The sequence below is a fragment of the Mixophyes fleayi genome, chromosome 1 (genome assembly GCF_038048845.1).
Source record: "Mixophyes fleayi isolate aMixFle1 chromosome 1, aMixFle1.hap1, whole genome shotgun sequence".
In the NCBI taxonomy this organism is placed as follows: domain Eukaryota; kingdom Metazoa; phylum Chordata; class Amphibia; order Anura; family Limnodynastidae; genus Mixophyes; species Mixophyes fleayi.
This window is the reverse complement of record NC_134402.1, coordinates 348,987,123-349,011,718: the sequence shown is the minus strand read 5'-3', so window position 1 is coordinate 349,011,718 and position 24,596 is coordinate 348,987,123.

Sequence of the window (24,596 nt, the reverse complement as noted above, 5' to 3'; positions counted from 1 at the left end):
GCGTCATGTTATTCAAACATGTATTTCAATAAACATGTTGTATCCTTTACTTATAGCGATAAGTGAAGTGGTGCCAGTTTGCATGTTTTTCCCCTTACAATAGGTCTGTGATAAGCTTTTGTTACCAGGATGGAAACACCTGTTAGCAACCACTTATAACACAAGTAAAGAGAAAACAGGAGCCTTTTAAAATAAAAAAAATTCCATTAATACAAAGGTTAAGAAAAAAGAAAATGACCAGTGACAGGAAAACATTTAATCCCTCCAGACACCAAATAGTGATATGCATTTCCTCCCCCAAACTTAAGCCTTATTTTCCTGCTTTGAAATGTCAAAAATGCCACAGGGGTAAATTGTTACCACACCTATTAAAAGTACAAAGCTTTCCTTTAAAGTGAAAAGAAAAAAAAAAATCTATCAGGCTGAATCTATCTTTGCTGAGTTATAGCATCCAGCGCACACTTGACCTCTGAGCATAAATACCTGGTTTCTCTTTCAGCTGTTTCATGGCTCTGCTTGTTGAGATAATGTGATTGTTCTAAGGCAACATAGCTGGAGGATAATATGCTCCCAAAATATGCTGATAATCCTCCTGACAAATTCATCTTTCCATTGTGAAATCTTTGAAATCTTTTAAAATCATTCAACTCCCCCACGATTTCCTATAGTAATAGCAATTGGTGAGGGTCCATCTCGGGGCACCTGGCAAGCAGGGGTGGTGGAAGCCTGATAAGTGCAGCAGTAGGGAGCCACGCTTACTCCAGTCCACCTGCGCTGAAATTTTTTTTTTATCATGGGCAATGTGTGTCCTTAACATCCAAGCTCTCGCTCTAAACAGAGGGGCTTCACTGCGCATACACAAACTCTGTCAAGGGGGCGCTAGAGATGCCAGTGCCCACTCTGCTGGAAAGCTATCTGGCTCTGTGCAATATAATTTTTCAATTTTATAGGTGGTTGAGGATGTTTGCTTTATTGTATGGTTTTCAGCTACATCCTAGTATGTAACTCATGTCAACTCTCCCGGATTGTCCGGGAGACTCCTGAAATCCGAGTAGGACTCTCGGAAAGGCAGGTTATTCTCCCAGATTCTGCTTCTTCCTAGTGAAGTGACGCAATTTGCGATGAATTGCGTAATTTTGGCCCCGCCCCGCAACAAAATGATGTTTCCGTCATAGGACAGGGTGAAAATTGACCGCGTCCAACCCCTCCTGCAATCCTGCCACTCCCCCTGACCAGGATCTCCCGGACTTTCATAATTAAAAGCTGGCAAGTATGATTTAACCCAGTGTGTAACCCACTTTAGAACAAATTAAGGCTATAGGATTAATCAACTTATTTTGCTATAGATGTATAGATATATTACATGTGGATGTATATTTGACTCCCTTTGTTGATTACTCTTCATTGACATAATCAAGTGGTCTTGGACTTTTAAACAAAGTGACAGTGAAATTTTTCAGTATCTTTGAAGGTTGCCCACTAATGGCTTAATTTAGTGTTGGTTGCCTTTGAGCACTGTGTAGGTGAAAAATGCATACATTTGTAAATTGAGTCACATGCATCTCAAATCAATTCAACTCAAAAACAGTAGTATTTGCACCATGCGTACTTCAGCTGTACAAGTGAATGCTTATACCTAACATTAGTGTAGAGATGTCATGACAGTGTTAGGGTAATTAAAGTTTCACATTTACTACTATTTGTACACAACATAATAAATAATTGTCATATACAAAAGAGATATGCATTGTGACAGTTATTAATAATTGCAAAAGTAACATTTTCCATATAAACTTTATTGAACTACAAACACCTGCACATCCGTTGCTTATCCCTTTATAAATTAAATGGGAATTTTCTTTGCTGCAATAGTCCAAATGGAAATGACAAATAAGTAATTCAGAAGAGGGTCATAACTTGATATAATATAACCATCATGCTAATTAATGAAATTCTTTCAACTGGAGAGGTCAAGATACAAACAGCCAATCAGAAGTGGCTGATCATGATCATTGTGCATCTGTGCACCAGTCATCTAGCACCTGCAAGAAATACGCCTCTTAAGAGACGTCTCTGGGGATGCATCTATTTCTAATTATGTTTTATCTCCAAGGGGAAAAATCTAGATATGGTGCGCAGACACAGTGCTGGAATGTGTGTATTCACACCAAGAAAATTGGCGTATACCAAATGTATATGATAAGAGAAGCAAGTGAGGTTCAATTCCATGTAAAGATGTGATACAAAACAGTATAGGACTATTTCTATGGAGTCTTGCCTTGGTATGTACAGACAGATCTTTATGTACAAAACATGTAAATGAAAAGTTTTTATTTTTATTTAAAGTCATTGGCATGTTTATGTCATTGATGAACAAGTGTAATCAAATGTATCATCATTTATTTATATAGCGCCACTAATTCCGCAGCACTGTACAGAGAACTCATTCACATCAGTCCTTGCCCCATTGGGGCTTACAATCTAAATTTCTTAACACACACACACACACACAGACAGACACACACACACAGACTAGGGTCAATTTGTTAGCAGTCAATTAACCTACCTGTATGTTTTTGAAGTGTGGGAGGAAACCGGAGCACCTGGAGGAAACCCACGCAAACACGGGGAGAACATACAAACTCCTCACAGATAAGGCCATGGTCGGGAATTGAACTCATGACCCCAGTGCTGTGAGGCAGAAGTAGTACCACTACGCCACCGTGCTGTAATATAATCGCATGTTTTTCAGCTCTACCTGTCACTCACCGGACTGTTAGTGCCTCTAGGTTGGGACATGGGTCTCTCTCTCTCCTGCCGGCGCCTCTCCTGAGCCGCGGCCGTCCGCCATCTTGACTAAGATTGCGCATGTGCAGAAACCCTGAACTGTTAATACCTCGCCTCTAGTCTCATTGGTTAATTAATCACCTCTCAGCACCTGTTGCCCTATTACCTTTGCCTGTTCTTGGTTCTCATTCCTTGAGACTCTGAGGTGTTTCCTGTTTCTGCTCGTGTTATCCGTTTGCTCTGGACAAGTCTCCTCTCCACATCGGTAGTAGAACTTACCCGCTGCAGACTACTCTCGCTACCTCCGTTACCTGCCTGCTCCTGGACAAGTCTCCTCTCCTCATCGGTAGAAGAACTTACCCGCTGCAGACTACTCTCGCTACCTCCGTTACCTGCCTGCTCCTGGACAAGTCTTCTCTCCACATCTGTAGTAGAACTTGTCCGCTGCAGACTACTCTCGCTACCTCCGTTACCTGCCTGCTTCTGGACAAGTCTCCTCTCCACATCGGTAGTAGAACTTACCCGCTGCAGACTACTCTCGCTACCTCCGTTACCTGCCTGCTCCTGGACAAGTCTCCTCTATACATCAGTGGTACAACTTGCCTATTGCAGACCACTCACGTTGCTCCGTTACATGCCTGCACCTGGACAAGTCTTCCCTTCCCATCAGTGGTACAACTTGCCTATTGCAGACCACTCACGTTACTCCGTTCCACGCCTGAACCTGGACAAGTCTTCCCTTCACATCAGTGGTACAACTTGCCTATTGCAGACCACTCACGTTACTCCGTTCCACGCCTGCACCTGGACAAGTCTTCCCTTCACATCAGTGGTACAACTTGCCTATTGCAGACCACTCATGTTGCTCCATTCCACGCCTGAACCTGGACAAGTCTTCTCTGCACATCAGTGGTAAAACTTGCCTATTGCAGACCACTCACGTTGCTCTGTTCCATGCCTGCGCCTGGACAAGTCTTCCCATCACAACTTACCCGCTGCAGACTACTCTCGCTACCTCCGTTACCTGCCTGCTCCTGGACAAGTCTTCCCTTCACATCAGTGGTACAACTTGCCTATTGCAGACCACTCACGTTACTCCGTTCCACGCCTGCACCTGGACAAGTCTTCCCTTCACATCAGTGGTACAACTTGCCTATTGCAGACCACTCATGTTACTCCGTTCCACGCCTGAACCTGGACAAGTCTTCTCTGCACATCAGTGGTAAAACTTGCCTATTGCAGACCACTCACGTTGCTCTGTTCCATGCCTGCGCCTGGACAAGTCTTCCCTTCACAACTTACCCGCTGCAGACTACCCTCGCTACCTCCGTTACCTGCCTGCTCCTGGACAAGTCTTCTCTGCACATCAGTGGTAAAACTTGCCTATTGCAGACCACTCACGTTGCTCTGTTCCATGCCTGCGCCTGGACAAGTCTTCCCTTCACATCAGTGGTACAACTTGCCAATTGCAGACCACTCACGCTATTCTGTTACACACCTGCGCTGGACAAGTCTACTCTACATATCCGTGGTGAAACTTACCAGCAGTAGACCATTCATGTTTCCTTGTGATATAGCTACTACTCTGTATGGTACCTATTAGCTGGACTAAACTCTACAAGTGCCTCTGTATTGTAGCTGCAAGTCGCTCACTCTTCTACTATATTGTTGATTGGTCTTTGCCTAACGTTATCCAGTTATCAAGTACTGACCTGCTATATGCTACCTGCGTGCTAAGGCACTTAGACTCTTTCCTCATTTTATCCTGTTTACTAAACTGCTGTACCATCACAGTTCCATGGTGCCAAGACTCAGCATTTATACTATTGACATTCCTTTCCTCTATTCTACTGTATGGTTCCACTGATTCACCACACTACCCAGAGGTCCGCACTTCTGGTAAGTGTAGCTACACCTGGTGAATTCTGGGTAAAACTCCTAGTGTCCGTGACACTTTCCATGCATTATAGTTTACATCAAATTAATACTATGTAATGGAGACACATCATTTTCTTTATAAGAGAATCAAGTTCTGTCTCCAATTGCTCTATCCAGGTAGCTAAAAGCAAACAGTGTATTATATATTTCCTATTATTGTAATAATTATATGTCGAAATAGTTCATGACAGTCTTTAGAGAAGATGATGGTCATTGCGCTAGATGTAGGTTTCTGAGGCTACGGCCAGATGTTTTCTTGAGTGTATTTGAATCTTTTCTGCGATTCAGATTAGCTCCCTAAACATGCCTCACTTGTCTCTCCATTCATTTCAGGTGGATTGTTAAAAAAATGCTGATAAATGCTTTGGAGTTTTCTGAAAATCTGATGCTTTCATTGTGTTTCGTGCTTCTGGGTACAGTAAGAAAAGAAAAACTAGTTGTATTTTTTTTTAAATGAAAGAAAGACTTCCATCCAGACGTAGTCTTAGATGTTCATTCATATGACTTGTCCAACTCATACTTACATTGTATTGCTTTCTATTATGTATTATGGCCAAACTTAAAGTTTAATAAGATAGACATGGATAGAGTTTTAAAATGTTTGATCAATTAAATAATTTATGAAAATACGTTGTTGTTTTATGCTTTAATGTAATACATTTATGTTTTAATGTAATATGTTTTAAATAAAAAGTGCTGTATTTCTAAGTATTATAATTTAAATATTTATATTTTTTATTCTGTATAGGTCTTCAGTAAACTTATTGGAAAATAACTATATTGCATTTAATAGGTGTAATGAGGCCCAATATAAACTATACAGTAGATTACAATAGACCAACTCCCCTCCCCATGTCCATCTTTTTTATTTTGCTTGTAATGATCCTCACTATTTTAGCACTGGGGAGGGATACTGTGGGCTGGAAGAGGCACTGGTTCATATTTAATGGATAGGCAATGAATGTTGGCTCTGCTGAAAACTGTGTAGTTGATGGGTAAATATAATGCTTTTAAATGTATATTATTTGTTCACACAGAAATGTTGAAAAGTATGATAAACAGGAATAGCCATTATCGCTGTAAAGCATGCTGTTCTCCACTGTATATTTTACTACTTTACATTTTTTAATCACTAAGAAAATATATTAAAAAACAGTTTAATTTTGTTGTAAAAATGATTTCACTGTAATTGTGTTTTCAAAAGAAAAAAGATAAGGGAGTCAATTGGCATGTACTGTGTTCCCTTTAACATGCATTGCTGTAGAATGTACTGTAAGGACCCTGCAGTGGACATATATGTTGGCCTGCAAGTATTCAAGAGTTCACAAAGTTTACACAAAAAATTAGTTTTTACTGTTTCTGTAAAATGCTGTTAAATAGGACTCTAAATGAACCATAAACCAGTGCTGAAGAGAATAGCACAAGTCAATATAAGTGCGGTATATAGAACATAAATCATTTGAAGTTCACAGTCTCTCACATACTATTTTTATGTTTTATACATACTTACCAACTCCGGACATTCCGGGAGACTCCTGGATTCCAGCTGGGTCTCCCGGGCTCCCGGAAGAGTATGACAGCCTCCCGCATCTGCCCACTTCCCAGTGAAGTGGGCATAATTAAATTTGAAATCCACTTCGTCATTGCATCACGGGGAGGGACCAGAATGGAGCAATTTTTGAGCCTCGCCCCCGCACACCCACCTTCCCCTGGCAGTTACCATGAACAAGATCCTCTTGTATCATCATTTTATTACTATTAATTTAACTTTGAATTGTATTGGGGCGCACTTAAGAAAGAAGAGGCAGTATGTCCTAAAATCAATATACATTTTACAATTTAATCAAAGGCTCACCTACCTTGCAGCTTGTATTCTGGCTTGTCTGCTTTGCCTCTGCAGTTTCTCAAGACCAGTGCAGGAAGCAGATTCCATCCACATGGGGAGCTTGCATTGCTATAAATATGCTATGTAATCACAAGTCTGATGTTTTAAAAAAAGATCCATCACAAGAACTACGTTTAAAAATGATTTATTGATTATTTGTGTTATATAGCAGCATAATTAACATAATGCTAGTATATACTAGTGTTTTCAATATGGCCTGTGACCTTGATGAATTTTGCTTCTGGTAGAACCAATAAAGATCCATTTAGAACATATTGGGACCTATTTACATATCCTGGCGAAATGTAACATTTTTTGTACTTATCAAGGCGAAAAAACCTTATCACCACAATTTATCAAATATTATCGCCGGAACAGTGAAACAATGCTCAACTGTTCACTGAAGGATTGACTTACTAAGGGTTATCTTACTGCTTTGCCAGGCCATTCGTTACAGAAGTGCACATGCGTGAGCTTGCCAGATCTGGGCTTTCAATTCCACTAAAGGGGAGGGGGGGGTTAAGTTTAAAAATAGATAAAAATTTATTTTAAAAAAATTAACAAATATTTTTTAAAAAACTTCAGAAATTAAAAATGCTTTCTTCAGAGAAAGCATTTTTTGTTATTTTAGTCTGTGATTTAATCTGTGCCATCTTGAGATGAGCAAAGAAATGGGAGCAGTCCCACTGGGCAGTTTAGACCGAAGCCCTAGTATTGCTGAGTGTGAGGCATCTTTATTTTATTTTTCGGTTACTAATAATGCCAAATGTTGTTTTGGCTGTGGTAAGAGTTACTAAGCTGTGGTTTAAAAAAACAACTTTCTTGCCACATTTTAACCTGAAAATTAGTGAGGTGAGTGTTATTGTAACTGCATTCAGTAATGTTTGAATCAGAGATGTGAGTATGGGATCACACAAAAAATAAGGACCCATGACATTGAGTTGACATTTTTTAATCAGACTATGATCCAATAACTCATATTTCTAGTGTGCAAATAAGCACTGACATCAAGCTGAATAACTGGATTACAATGTCAAGAACATAACTACCCCTACCAAGACAGTAAATAACCGGACGTACATACCAATGCCAGCCATGCTTACCATTCTTTTTTGGGCAGGGGTGGGGGTCACACATAATGACAGTTCTGACCAGTTTAGTCAAAAATGATAAATAAGAAAATATATCTGCTTGAGTGTAACCAGTTTATTATATTTGATTATTATTGGTGTTATTATTTTTTAAATTATTATTTTTTATTTGTCCTTGTATGGCACTGCAGAAATGTTGTGGTGCCCTATAAATAAAGGTTAATAATAGTAATAATAATAATAATAATAATAATAACAAAAATAATAATAATGATAATAATAATAATAATAATAATTAGTATAGTGCCACCATATTATACAGTGCTATCTGGGAAATGTTCACATCAGCTATATCAACATATATAGAATGAAAACACTCCTAAAATCACATTTTATATGGCAAATAATGCATTTTAGTCCATTTATTGTTGAAGAAGTACACCACTGAAAATATTAAAGGGGTATAACAGTGGGCATATGGTAGACAATGCATAGTGAGGTGTACATAGCTTTGATGACAAAGGAACTCTAGTAGTAACTACTTGGAACAAGGTGTAGGGTTTATAGGATATTCGTGTTTTAGTACAGGCAACTTAATTAGTGCCCCAGTGATGGGTATCTTTAAAACCTAGACTGTTAGGGGGGCTTGAGGACTGCCATTGCAAACCATTTCACTAAGATAACACAGTTTGTGCCTTTGTGGTGTCACTGGTTCCAAGTTAATTAATTAGCTGCAGTCTCATGAATAATGATTCATTTTGCAAAATCACTACCTGAACATCTTCTTTGTCTGTTTTGCTGCCATATTTAAAAAGCCTATAAAATAGGCCAATTTCAATAAAATAAACATCAGATGTTTTCCTTGAAATGATGTTCCCATAGGAAATGTGGGCCTGACATGCAGATGTTTTGCCGATGTACTTTAAATTGTTTGCTAGTTGTGTCAATGTGTATCCTGTATTGGTTGAAAAATGGTTTAAAACATGTCTGTCATCAATATGTTTGCTTTTGTCCTGTGGTAAATCATTACATATATACAAATAAACAAAAATAGCACATAAAAATGAAATGTAATAAATACATAAGTACAATAAATCTATATTTTTGGATTTAAGTATCCTAGAAAGAATGATACAGTCAAGTTATATTTGGAGCTCATTGTATTTGTATTGTTACTTAATGTAAACTGACACACCTCAATTATACATAGCCAAATATTTCCCAGACTAAGTCCACGCCCCAGCATTGCTTGCAAACAAAATACATCTGTAATTATTCTGGCACATCTCCAAAACATGACCTGGGGAGGAAAAGTCATTACCCCTTCTGAGTGGAATGTCTTCCTCCAACACACACACCAGTTTGCTATCTTTTTTTGGTCACCGAAAAACAAATCAATCCCTCTGCAGACAACCCGACTATACACCTTATACCCGGTACAAATGTCCTTCTCTCAAAATCCATATTCAATTTCCTATTGCCTGTCAAGTAAAGATTTATTTATCGAATGAAGTTAAAAAACCAACAATACATTTACTTTTTATCATTGTGTTAATTCATCTCCAGTAACTGCAACAGTAAATTATTGAGAATTTTGGTAGCAAAGCCCTTTGTACCAGGTGGAAAGGGTAGTGTTTGAGGGTTTGTCTTTGCAAAAATATAGCACTGGAAAAACTGATATTGCCATATACTACAAACATGACCCATTCCGTCTGTGGCACAAATGTGTACCCCATTTTCCAATCAAACTGTGCAAAAAAATCAATTAGGCTATGTCCCCACTGACATCTGTTTGGGATCTGTTGGTCATGTTGAAGAGCAAAAAAACAGGTAAACATGATTTCTTTCACTTTTCACCCTACTATGTCTGGATTTGTTGCTAAAACTGTTTCAAGCCTCTCTGTAACTGAATAATAGTAGGAAGAACAGAAGCAGATCATTGTGTGAATTATGTCATGTTGGGAAATAAGTGGTTAAACTACAAAAATGTTAAAGGTATGTATAAGAATACCCCAACATGTTGTAATTGTGTCAAATGGATCATTTTCTGTAAAGTTCCCAAAGTTCCCAAATTGCATTTTAAACTAGTAACTGAACAGTAACTTTACTATGCAAGTACATTCACATCCAGCACTGTTTTCAATGGCACTCATTTGCATTCTGCTTTGAAATACTTATCATTTGGATTCCTCCAATGTACTAATTACAGAGGAATGTGAGTATCAGCTCCAGTCTGTCCCCTGGAAAGCTCCTTTGTTCTAGCTGTGATATGTTATCATTACAAGATTCACCTACTCTGCAGACCTGTCCTTTGTTGGGTGGAATTCTAGACCCGCTGAGCAATACCAGTCAGGGAGCTAATTCAAAAGCAGGAATAAAATGAAAAAGCCAAAGCAAAGCCTGGATGCAACAAAGAGGCACTATTTCCCTGACTCTGTTTCAGTCTACGATTTAGGTCAGAGACACGTACAAGTTCAGCAATGCTTTTAAGTTACCACACTGCACATGTGTAATAATATAGTGTAATAGTCTAGGTGCCTGCCTCGGATCTGTGTAATAGAGTAACAATAACTTTCACGAGCTAAAAATAATATAATAATACAGGTTTTTCCAAGTGCTTTATTACAAAAACTCTTAGCTGAAGTTGAAATTAAAGTGTCAAGGTAATGTCGATAAATGGTACTGTTTCCGTAAAGGGAATTTTCTACAAAATCGCAGATACTGCAGTTGATAGGAATCAAGTAAAGGTTTATTGGCTGTGTTGTCACAATCCAGAACCGAAGGATGGAGGGCACTGACATCACATCTTTTTATGCGTTGATTGTAGCAGAAACATACATTTACCACTAAAAAGTGCAAGTAGTGGGCAAGTGTTCACTAAACAGTATCTGGCACATCCCTGCTACCCCAAGCTACCTACAGACTGATTAAATCATCTAGGGATTTAGACTATTGCCTGCTCAGAACTGACAGATGACAAGAAGGTAACACAGAATTATGGGCATGTGGTCAATTTTCCATCAATGGAAATGTCAGCAGTTATCCTGTCGACAGGCTAAATGCCTAAACTTCCACTCTGGTGACAGCTTCAAAATGTTGATAATGTGATTGTTGACAATCACAATGGCGACACTCATACTGCCAACATTAAATAACATTAAAAAACAAATGCCGGTGGGTCCGACTGTATAGCCGCCGGACCCGCCGGCATCGGTCTTTAAATAATTTAATCACACTGCTGACATTTTCAAGCTGTCACCAGAATGTAAGTGATTTAGTCTGACGACATTTTCAAGTCGTCGGGTCGGAAATGTGACAGCATCCCCTACGTAGAATGTGTCTTTTTTATGCCTGTATTTTAGAAACTGCATTCAACTTTACATTAGGACCAATGTGTTTTATTTACTTAATGTATACATAAGGCGACATACACAAATATAGTCTATAAACTACCACACAGCACACACACTCGCAGTAGAGTTTTGTGGCCCATTACAAATAAGCATTGATAATAATGACAGCAGAAATCTACTCCCACTTTGATGTCCTCTATGCCATTGAAAACCTAGATTGGACTCCATGCCTAGTCCATTTGTATTCATCTCCTTGTGTGTAGTCACCACAATTATACTAAGCATGTTTTTCAAAAGAGGGGCATAAAACTACATTGGAATGTTGACAGAAGCATCAATACTTTAAGGGGCATATTCAAACTAGGGTTCTGGTTCGCGGGATCGCGCCGGAACAGGCCGCGAACTTAATCCACGTTACCGCAATAACGTGGATTTTCGTTCGCAGCACATAGGGTTGCGTACGAAAATCTGCGTTACTACGGTACCATAATACCGGCAAGAACGCGCACTTTTCGCGGTAACGCGCGTTACCGCGAACCGGAACCCTAATTAAATATGCCCCTAAGTGTTTATTGTATTTATTATGCAGACTAAAGTGTTTGCACTAAACCGTATTCATTCCCATTACTTTATTGGACTTTGCCGAAGTGCTGCGGAAATCCCACGTCTGTATTGAATTGCACCCGTTGAAATAACCAAGCTGTTTACTCGGGTCCCTGTTTGTTTATCCATTCATAGTTTCATGGACAATTCAATGAAAAATATATTTTCCCTTCAAATACAATGAAACATAGAAATAAACCAGAAAGGCTTTGTTAGTTGCGTATAATATTTATTTGACTGCTTTTTTCCACAATTAAACACTTTTGATGTAAGTGGATAATGATCATGTTGAAAGTTGATTATTGAGCAAGCCAATGTGAGATGCAAAAAATTAAGTATGAAAAAGATTTTGAATAATTAAACAAAACATATAAATACACCAATGTACAATAAGGGTATCTCTATAATTTCAGTTTTTAGTGCGTTCTAGGGAACAGTGTATAAAACATATTCAGAAAAAGTAAGGTTAAAAAGTAAAAAAAAAATGTATAATTCCCCTTCTCAGGAAAGTGTCTTGATTAGAATAAACTGAAGATAAATATATAAATAATAATAAAATTATATTGTTAGCATACATTATTCAACCTGGAATAAAGTAGGTTAAATGTTGCAATAAATGTAATCAACACAATCTTGCATTTATTACAAGAATCAGGCATTTTCCCAGATAATCCTCAGGACTTCCAGCCCCTTGTCTTAGTACAACACAAGTTTCATCTTGTCTGCTTTGACAGCACAGTGATACAGTCATTTACCAGTTACACTTCACAGGAAGACAGTACATCATGTGTCAGTAAACATGAAGTGTTCTGTTACATTCTTGCTTCCAGTGTGTTTTATTCTAAATCTTGCATTTGAGATCTGTCACATGGATGATCTGGTAACCGTAGCTGTGTCACATTCAAGCACTAGGCTTGCCAAACGGAATCTTTGAAATACATTGCCTTCTCATGCGCACATCTGCACCCCACGCTTTGTTTGTGTCTAGCTGTGTTCACAGTTCCTATTCAAATTCAAGAATATACCAACTCCAAGAAGTTGTTAAGACTCAGTGAGCTTGAGGTCTGAAAAAACTCTGTGACCCCATGCAAATGAAGGGCAGACCTCAAACCAAGCTTTTCAAACCATTACCTACACATATGTTCATTTAACTATCAAGTTTACAAAAAACACTATTTTATTTCTCAGTTTCTGAGCTTGCTGTAATAATGTGCTTCTCTAGTTATATTTTACAGATAAAAATGTATTATTATTAGATGGATCATATTTAATACCTAATCAGTCGCTATGTCTATACATGGTAAGCTTGCAAGCGGGGCTTTCTTACCTCTTTGTCTGTTTGTTAATACCATATCTTGTTTGTTCCCAATTGTAAAGCACATCAGATTAATTGTAAAGCATATATACAGATACATGTTAATAGTAAGCATGCTATGGTTTTCTGTAAGCATGAAGTAATGGAAAGTTGTATTTTTTGCTGTTTATTATTAATGATTACCAAAATATTTGAACCAGTTACTGTTTATATGATCATTTTTATTTCTAATTTTCTTATTTTGTGACCATGAATCCTTTACATAACATTCCGTGCACCCTTGCTGTTCTCTTTCTTCAGGTTATCTTTGTACCTTATTTTCTAACTATTTACACCCACTCTTCCTTGTAACCCCTCCTGTCGTCTGTATTCCCTCCCTCACTTTGTGTATAGCAAAGTAAATTGGTTTCATTTTTTCTTTGAACTTCAAAAACCTTTCTTCGGGATAATACCTGACATCCAGTAAATCAAAATTATGTTTGATCCAAGAAAAATAAGTGTGCTTTATTGTTACCATCTAGTTTAATGAGGATCAGATTTCACTTAGGTTCAGGGCTTAGTCATTGAAATGAGGAAAAGGGTATGTACACTAGCATTCACACACACACACACACAGGCTTACAATAAAAGAGGTGCTAAACTGCTTTGATAAAGCATTTGCAAACTTCATTCACGTGTTCTATTGTCAACATAAATATATAAAAAGATGCAACCTTTTAGATGGCAGAAACATTCTACTGCATGCATCACTATTATTCAGTAATCTGCAATCATTATTATGTATGCTACTGTGTTATTTCTGTGTTTTCTCTTTTTGCTGTAATGCTTTTTTATAATCAGACAGGAGCTTAGATGAACTTTTCAGCATACCATTTTAGTTAGAGAAAGGATTGAGGTATCAAGACTAAGGGCTAGATTTACTAATCTGCGGGTTTGAAAAAGTGGAGATGTTGCCTATAGCAACCAATCAGATTCTAGCTTTCATTTATTTAGTACCTTCTACAAAATGACAGCTAGAATCTGATTGGTTGCTATAGGCAACATCCCCACTTTTTCAAACCCGCAGCTTAGTAAATCTAGCCCTAAGCATTTTGGGCCTGATTTGTCTTTGGATGCAAGTTCCTTTGAATGCCATATCTTGCATGAAATAGCTTTGCGCATGCTCAGAAATAGACTTTATGCCAATGATCGCAGTTACATGTAAGTTATGTCTGAAAGCAAATGACTTACTACCACCTACAACTGGAAGGGCAGTATAGAGAGGGAAGGGGCGGATAAAAACATGCCGAGGACATGCCAATGCAGGTGCTCAGGTTCAAGGTCTGGATTTCTCTATATACGTGTTTTTTAGGACAGGTGTGACGACTTTTTTTTTTTTTTTTCAAATATTTTGCATGATGATGACTTTATATTGCACATATGCATGTGTGTGTCCTCCAGTTTATTTATTTAATTATTTATTGTCTGACATAGAAGTATTGTTTAGGCAGAAATGCATCTTGAGACCCACTTGGATTTGAATACGGGCGCACGTATGCTCAACTTCCGTGCTAATTTTATAGACGCAACTTGCATGCAGGTTGCGTTCGAACATGTATTAGGCCCTTATAGTGAAAATTAATTGAAAATGAACTGGGTACCTACAGAGCCTTTTTGTATGTACAAAACATTTCTTGTAGTGATGAATGAGGTTGCAGCAAAATTATGCTCAAACTGAATTTCGCTATGTATTGAGTTTGATAACTGTCACTATAAGCCCCGCCTCCCAACTAGATGCTGTTAATTACTTTGTTGTCAATTCCTACATCATTTAGGAAAGTGCAATAAACTGCTTATGTAAATGTGTATCCAATTATCTAAAACTTATAGTAACATAGGCAAACCGGGGGGGGGGGGGTTTCCTAGTGCCTGGAAACCCCCCTCTCAGCCTGGGGCACTGTATAATTGAGGTGGCTGGACCCTGCTCCCGCTTCACACGGCTCTGCTTGAAAAGGGAGAGCTGCGCGCACCTAACAGTAGTGCACACAGCATTGCCCATGTATGTTATAGGGATAGGAAGAGTTGGAGAGCAGCCAAGCAATGTCTACAATTATAGCTACGCCCCCATGCATGCTGGTCACGCCCACTGGTGGAGTGGTGTGGAAACCCCCCTCTACAAATCCTGCGTTTGCCCCTGAGTAAGCAGTACTCTGAGGTGACAATTTTACTTTTCTTACCATCCACATTCTTATTGTGAACCACAAGCCTGCAAAATGACGCACAGAGCATCTGCATAGATGCACTACAAAGAAAAAAGTACTGTACACCAGGATGTTAGGTGAACTTTTGCACAAATCTGTCAGCAATGAGCATTAAACTGAGAAGAACTTTGGAATAAGATATTTATTTACAGGAGTTTTACGGACATTTAAGGAAAGGCAAGAGAGTAGATAGTAAGCTTGCAAGCACGGCCTTCTTACCTCTGTCTGTATTACCCAGTATTGTTTTATTATTGTGTTTGTTCTACGGAATTTGCTGGTGCTATATAAATAAATGATGATGATGATGATGATGATGATGATGATTACAGTACCCTGTCTTCTACTTCATAATATTTTTTTTATTTTTTTCCACTTTAATTTACACTATCACTGGAGCTAATTAACTAATCCATGGCTAGTGTCCAGGGCTAACATCAGGGGATATGGGGGGTACCACTGTAGGGGCCCAAAATGACTATGGAGCCTTTAGTGACCTGCCTACCCTGCCAGCTTGAATATAAATGTGCCCGCATCCAGCATGGATGACCCACCACATACTTTTATTATTTTTTTATTACAATGAGACGCTCAACAGGTCCCAGAGGGGTTGTGGGCCCAAAGCAGCTGAAACAACAGACCCGGAAGCATTCTGTATGTTCAAAAGACGATACAGAGAAATCACAGCTTTGAACTCACAGAAGCAATCTTTTCAGACCAGTTTAATTTCAGTGTTCTACCTGGGAGAATTCCAGCTTCCAAGCATACATTTTGCATCAGACAACATAAAGGGACTTATTATAACAACTTAACAGTTGATCTCTATCCTATAAGAATGTCAACTGGGATATCTAAAAAGAACTGTGGCATCTGAAAATATATTTACATGAGACATTTTTGGATATAGAAAAATTAAGTTGCACTATACAGAGCTGGACCTGTGTAATTTTAAATATTTTTAAACTATTTCTAATGACAATGGATTAAGAATGGACAGTATAATTATGAACTATCCACTAAGATAAATTTTGGAACACTAATATTTTTTAGTAATATTTATGGATTGTTTTATTTATTTTTTTTGAAGTTCAGAAATAAAATTGTATTTATTTTTAACTGGAAAATTAGGTTCCTTGTGGTATTTAAGATACGATTACTGTTGAGAAGTTGTGTAAATATTAGCTCCCTTTACAAGTAGGAGTTTTTGCACATTATGTTTTCTATTGTGAATTCATGCTCTGGATGTGGGAATCCTTTTACATTGAAACTATTTAGGAGCCATCTATTAGTTTAAAGCGCTAATATGTTTTACCGGCAGCCCAGTGCTTCTGTATCCTGTAGCAGACAGGACATCACTGGGAGATTACCATTGATAATGATGACGGAAGTGATATTGGGTGCCTGAGCTGTGTCATCTCATCACAGTGGGGTGAGCTCCATTTACACAGACAGTGTTTGTAGTTTGAGGAAGTATAATTCTACCATTTTATATCAGACATTCAAACAAATGTAAAAATAAAAACTGCAGTCTTGAAAGTACATTTTCTTTTATAGCAGTTACAGTTTGCTGTGTGCTACAATGATTGCTTAATAGTCAGGTGTTGGTGAAAATATTCGAAAGTTTATTATTGTACAAACACACAGTAGCCAAGAAAGAGTGGAGCCCCGAGGCTGAAGATTGGAGTACGGCAGAAAAACAAAACAAAACAGTGTCTAGTCCAAGATGGCAGGATATAAAAACACAATCAAGTGCAGTCAGAACACAGTGCCTACATCTTGCTAGTCAGAGCCCTGCACTTGTCTCTCATCTTGCACTTTGCTTGGCAGTTGCTAAGGATGTGTATTCTGTGAAGTTCAGGTCCCTGGAGGTGTTTGTAAGCAGAGGATCCTGCGGGAGACTGGTGTGACACCTGTTATAAACGCTGCCATGTTATAAGTAAGGAATGCAGGTGTTCACTGCGTTGTGACGAGAGTCTAATCAAGTCATTCAATGTGGGGACATTGCTTTACACTGTTTGGTGGTGCCACAGAATTTCTGATGGCGGGCCTGCTATCATCAAAGACCTAGAGGTAAACTGAGGCTGTGTGATGCTGCGCAGTGGGGTGTGAGCCGGACAACCAATGACTATAATTGCAGCTTTTGTTTTGTTGGATTCTTTCACTTATACCCCCGTTCAGAAGCCATTTGAAAATGGTGGACAAAAATGTTCACCCCTTTTAAGGTATATTTTGATGCAGATACAGAGCCAATCAAAGGACAGATCAGTACTATGACATAAACATGTAATAACAATATCTCCCCTGAGCTCTGTCAGCAAATAACCCCATCAGACAGCAGCATTATTTCTCAAACCTTTCATACTGTACTGTACTTGCATTGTGCTTGTCATATTCCAGCACACTGAAATATAGTGCAACGTGGTAAAGTGAAATTTGACACAATTTACTTACCTATTAATATATAAATAACAATGATTATAACATACATATTCATCTGTGTATTACACGCCTCAGTTATCATCATTCTATATCATAGTGTTATGTCCTTCTTAGGCTGGGTACACAGTACTGTGTTTTCAGACGATTATTAGACCAATCAATCGATAAGCAACCATTTGGCCCGATATCGCGTTAGGGTGCACACTGCAACGATGAACGGTTATTGTTCCAAAGCACATTGTATAGTTTCAATTGATTTTTAAACCGGACTAAAAATGTTGTTCAATTATAGAACAATGTTGTTCCAATTTTGCAGTTTGTATGCACTCACGACCAGCAGTTTCCATATATCTTTCTGTCATTGGTAAAATCGTTAAAGATGTCACATTGGGAGAAATTTCCTGTAGTGTGTACACAGCCTTAATGTGTATATTGATACTTGTTACGAAACTTGATACGTGTAATTGAAGTTCTATTACTTTTATGGTAATACAGCATGTATAAACTAAGATACAGAAGATAGACATTCATTTCTAACTTAGAAATGATAATCTGTGTATTCTTACCTATTTCTGCAAGTCACAGCAGCTCCAGTTACACCAAAAAGAAGTTGCTCACAGCATGTTTCAGCCTATTCCAGAAACATACTAGTAGGATAATTGGCTGCTATCAAATTGACTCTAGTCTATGTGTGTTAGGGAATTTAGACTGTAAGCTCCAATGAGGCAGGGACTGATGTGAGTTTTCTGTACAGTGCTGCGGAATTGATGGCGCTATATAAATGATGATGATGATGATTTCTGTGAAACACTGTCACATCCTTAGTCACTAACCTGAATAATGCTGGAGATTGCAAAGGGGTCACAGTCATATACTCTAAGGGTACACAACAATAACTGAAGTGGAGTTCTCTTTCAACCTAAGTACGTATAATGGAAAAGGTCTTGTTAACACCTTGTGCAGCAACAAAGTATCCCTGAGCTGGCATTACTTGTCATATCTGGGATATCTATTTCCTGACTCCACGAAGGCACAGAGGGATAGAAAAGTAGCTAAGGGCCTCCAACTTATTCATTTAGACAGAGACACAATTTTGGGCCCCATCTGTTTATAAGAAATAGCCTCCAGGTGAACGGCTGTTTGCATAGTAAACATGATTAGGGTAGGTCTGCATATTGTGGGTTTTCCCCATAATTATGTTCATCAGTACAGGGTGGTTAGTGCCAGGACTCCCAATAATAACTGTAAAGAAATCCTACATGTTGTTAATGAGCTTTGTATCTTTTCTTCCATTTAGGTACAAATAAAAGTTTAACCATGTTCTAGAGATGAAAGAATTTCAATAGGTTCTTTTCTATTAAATATTGCAGACCATACATATCTTTTATTTTTTGGGGAACGGTGTTTCCTGGCCCAGGTGTTACTTGAGACTACATGGGGTATATTTACTAAACTGCGAGTTTGAAAAAGTGGAGATGTTGCCTATAGCAACCAATCAGATTCTAGCTGTCATTTTGTAGAATGCACTAAACAAATGAAAGCTAGAATCTGATTGGTTGCTATAGGCAACATCTCCACTTTTCCAAACCCGCAGCTTAGTAAATCTAGCCCTACATGTCTTGTTGAATTCCAATTATGCCAGTGAAATGCAAACTTGATTTTAATCTAAAACAAAAAAACACACACATATGAAATATTTTTTTAGCTGGCTCACATTCATGGAACATGGCCTTTAACCAGCCCATTTACTCCTTCCCCCAGTTATCTGTCTGATGTATCCTTATAGTGATGCAGGAGGAATTGCATAGTGGTAGATCAGTGAATGATGGAATCAATGGGCCTTTCATTAAGGAGAACAAAGCAAAAAAAGGAGGAAATTTGCTCCTGGACAAACCATGGGGTGCAAATTAGTGTATTATTTTACACTAAAGAAAATACTGGCTGTTTTTTCATGTAGCACACACAAAGCAGTAACTTAAAAATGTAGCGCTTGGGCCGAGAAAGAGAATCGCCGCCACCTAACCCTCAATTTGAACCAAATAAACCTAAAATATTAATAAACTGCGCCCTGAGCGGACACCCCTATCGCACAACTCTAGTCATGGCTCTGAGCATAAAAAAACTTGATATCTTTTACACTAAAGTTTAAAGTTCATCTAGACATTGCCCTACCCCAACTATAAATCTGCCCCCACATTTTAAATATGCCTCCCTCTACAATGCTACCTGGTCTTGCCAAGGTGCAAATTTACTCCTTTTCTTTGCTTTCCTTTCCATAATGAATCTGACCCACTGTGTGCTTCTTCTTGCTTCAGTGTGCAGCAAACAAAACATTAAATATTGAAGTACCACTATAAATCTTCCTCTTTTGTACCCTTAAGTTTTATTTGGGGCTATTTGGCCTCAAATGAACTGAAAATGTATTAAATTGCTGGTTTTCGCTATCATATCAGGACCAGTTTTCCTATGGAAATTAATTCAAATAACAATCTATATGATTGCAATCATGTTCCTGCAATGAAGGCTATTTACTAAAATAAAATTCAAATGTGCTCCCAGTCAGCAAATAGATTTGACTAATCTAGTGCTAGTTAGACAATATATGTATATATTTATTATAGATGTTTGTATTTTTGAACCTTTACAATTTGATATAAAAAATATTCTTTTTGTCTGAGATATCCCTTAAATAAACATCAGGGGCTAAATGTATCAAGCTGAGAGTTTTCCGGCGGGTTTGAAAAAGCAATCGGATTCTAGCTATCATTTATTTAGTACATTCTACAAAATGATAGCTAGAATCTGATTGGTTGCTATAAGCAACATCTCCACTTTTCAAACCCGCCGGAAAACCCTCAGCTTGATACATTTACCCCCAGGTCTGTGGGTGACAGCTAGTGAATTAAATAGTTATTGAAGTACTAGTATAAGGCAATGATTTTTTGTTTATTTATTTTTTTTGCAAAAAAATTGCCTACTTCTCTCCTTTGTATTGTGTATGTAATATGACACTGATAAGAGGCCAATTCAATGTAGTTTTCATCTTCTTCTGTATACATTTAAAAATGTACAATCCCCAACAACATTCAGCTTCTTATCACATAATATATCACTTGGTTCTTCTAACAAACACATTACTTTTTCTAAAAGAAAGTTGATAAACCTATATAAGCCCTAAGTCTATATAAGCCATTGTTGCTAGATAGAGCACTCTCTAACTTCAAAAGTACATTGTAGGTGGGAAGGAAAATCTGTTATCCAACTTTTTTTTGTTAACGTTGCTATAAGTACCTTGTATGAATTAAACTGATGTAGTATGGTGATATCTCCTAATTATAACAACTAACAGCTGCATAAAGACAATGCACCCTCCCAGGCAAATTGTGAGAATGGAGAGCCTTGATCAAAAGATCTGCTACTGAAATTAGTTATAGAAAGGAAATGTGGTCACTTTGCAGCCAATTGCCAGGATTGCTTAATAAAAAGCACAGTTTGTTAGATGAAGGCTTCAGATCAAAAGATGACTGTAAAACAGCAGCAAATTAAATTGGCATCCTTAATCTACTAGTTAATACCATCCTTAGTAAGCTTTTGTACTAAGCCATTCAAGAAATGGTTTGTTACCAAAATAAATCAATTCCTTCAATAATTAAACTACTAAATACATTATACTTGACATCTTAAGGAATCCACAGAAAAAAAAGCTAAACAGCATTTTAAAATCAGACTTAAGGCCCAATTTTTAAAGATGTCTCTAGCATTAAAATGTGGAGAACCCAATTAAATTCATGAACTGCTTCCACATGTAGAATCTCAATATTTCAGCAAACAATTGAGTTTGTTGTACAAGAGTCCCAGCTTACATTTTTAATCAGTGTCTATTTTTTTACATTTTATTAATGTAGTCTTGTCATGCTTAAGATAATGAAGAACTCCACCCAAGTTATTCCCACCTCTTTTTGTCCTGGCTGTCCCATCCCCCCATTTTCTTTGGGTCTCTGGTGTCTGTGCATGCAACCATAGTTTGATTGGTGCCTGTAGGAGGTGAGCAAATAAATTACAGGCACTGGAACTAGGCATGATGGGACATACACCAATCAACTACAACACTAAAACCACTATCAAGTGAAGTGATTAAAATTGTTTATCATTTTACAATGCACATTTCAAGGGATGGGATATATTAGGCAGCAAGTGAACTGTCAGTTCTTGAAGTTGAAGTGTTGGAAGCAAGAAAAATGGGCAAGTGTAAGGATCTAAGCAACTTTGACAAGGGCCAAATTGTGATGGGGAGACGACTGGGTCAGAACATCTCCAAAACAGCAGGTCTTGTGGGGTGCTCCTGGTATGCAGTTGCCAGTACCTACCAAAAGTGGTTCAAGGAAGGATAGCCAGTGAACTAGCGATGGGGTAATGGGTGCACAAGTCTCAATGATGCACGTAGGGAGCGAAGGCTTGCCTGTCTGGTCCAATCCCAAAGAAGAGCTTCTGTAGTACAAATTGTTGAAAAAGTTATTGCTGGTTATGATAGAAAGGTGTCAGAACACACAGTGCATCGCAACTTGCTACGTATGGGGCTGTGTAGCCATAGAGTGCTCATGCTGACCCCTGTCCACCACCGAAAGCACCTACTGGACCATGGAGTAATGGAAGAAGGTGGCCTGGTCTGATGAATCACATTTTCTTTTACATCATATGGATGGCCAGGTGCATGTCTGGGGGAGAGATGGCACCAGGATGTACTATTGGAAGAAGAGGCAATTTGATGGTCTGGGCAATGTTCTGCTGGGAAACCTTGGGTCCTGGCTTTCATGTGGATGTTATTTTGAGATGCAACACTCACCTAAACATTGTTGAAGACCAAGTACACCTCTTCATGGCAGCAGCATTCCCTGATGACAGGGCCTCTTTCAGCAGAATAATGCATCCTACCACACTGCAAAAATTGTTCGGGATGGTTGGAGGAACATGACAGAAAGTTCAAGGTGTTGACGGTCTTCAAATACCACAGATCTTAATCCGATCGAGCAGCTGTGGGAAGTGCTGAAAAAATAAGTCTGAGCCATGGAGGCCCCACCTCGCAAATTACAGGACTTAAAAGATCTGCTGCTAACTTCTTGATGCCAGACACTAGAGGACACCTTCAGAGGTCTTGTGGAGTCCATGCCTTGACAGGTCAGAGCTCTTTTGTCAACACAACGGGGCCTACACAATATCGAGCAGGTGGTTTAAATCATCATCATCATCATAGTTTATTTATATATCGCCAACATATTCCGTAACGCTTTACAATTGGGGACAAACAAAGTAAACTAATAAACAAACTGGGTAAAACAAACAAAGAGGTAAGAAGGCCCCGCTCGCAAGCTTACAATCTATATTATATTATAGCTCTTAGAGCAAGAGCAGCCTACAGAGCCCAGTGATGAAAGAAGTTTAAATTACAAAACTGTGGGCCTCAGAATAACAAATTTGTAGGTGGAACCAAACTGAACATATTTGTATTACAGAACACTGGAAAAGCTAATGCTCATTGCTAACTGATGCATAAAATCAAGCATACAGCCATGCAATCCCCATAGTCAAACATTAGCAATAGAATGACTCGTACTGAAGAGCTCAGTGACTTTCAATGTGGTCATAGAATGCCACCTTTCCAACATATCAGTGCATCAAATTTCTGCCCTGTTAGAGCTGCCCTGGTCAACTATATCTGTTATCGATATGAAATTGAAACAAGCTCACAGAATGGGGCGGCCGAGTACGGTCCTCGTTTGCAACACTCACTACATTGCAAACTGCCTCCGGAAGCAAGTCAGCACAAGAACTGTTCATGCAGGCCCGGCGCTAACATTAGGCAGCGTTAGGCAGCTGCCTAGGGCGCCTGGTCTTGCAGGGGCGCCACTGAGGCGGCCATCGGGCATTGAACTCCATGCAGGCAGCAGCCGCTGCTCTAAAGTAACATCTAAAGCCGCCGGCCGCCGCACAGTTGTGTTAGTTTCAGCCATAATTACAATGTCAGGCTGACATTCACATTTATCGAGAGTCCTAAAACAAGTTTTGCATTTCTGCAGTATTTAATGCCTTAGTTGGTGTTTCTGACATTTTATTTAAGTACTTACTGTATGCAATTATACATTACATTGCTATTTAATGATCAAAACAATGATAAATTAGGTATTATGTTTTTCCACATTGCACGGGGTTAATCATTTAATGGTGGGTGGGAACTATTAATTTGTGAGTAGGGGCTATTTATTTGGGGGTATTTAATATAAAAGTGTTGTCATGGTGGTGCCTATTTAATGTGGGACTATAAATTTATAGTACTGGGATGATTTGGGGGCTATTAATTGAATGGGATCAGGCAGAGTTTGTAGAGAAAAAGGGCTATTTATTAAATGTGAATACTACTTATTAAATGGAAATTCTATTAATTTAATGTCAGGGCTGTTTGGAGAAATAGGTCTATTTATTAAATGGGAATTATATTAATTTAAAGTCTGGGCTGCTTGCAGGGAGGGAGGCCTAATTATTAAACTTGGGTGCTCTTGATTTGGGGGAGGAAGGCCCAGAGGGTTCTCTCATTGCTAAACTTTCCATAATTTATGTACCTATCCTTTATTCCAAACAGGGCAACAACATCCCAAGATCCAGACAAGCAGCATTTGAGTTTAAGCCATCAGCAGCTGCAGGTAAGGAAAGCTTCAAGAACAGGTAGGAGAAAGCAGGACAGTCTGCCAACAGTCCTGAATCTGATGGGGCAGTCCTGATTTTGGGTTTGCTTGTTTTGCTCAGTCAGGACTTTTCCCCGTTGCAAGAACAATTGTGAGGTATGTCCTACTTCACACTGCTCTGCTAGTGAAGGGTAAACTGCGTGCACCTAATAGTAGTGTACGCAGCATTGCCTGTCTATTTGATGAGCATAGGAAGGGGTCGTAGAGCAGC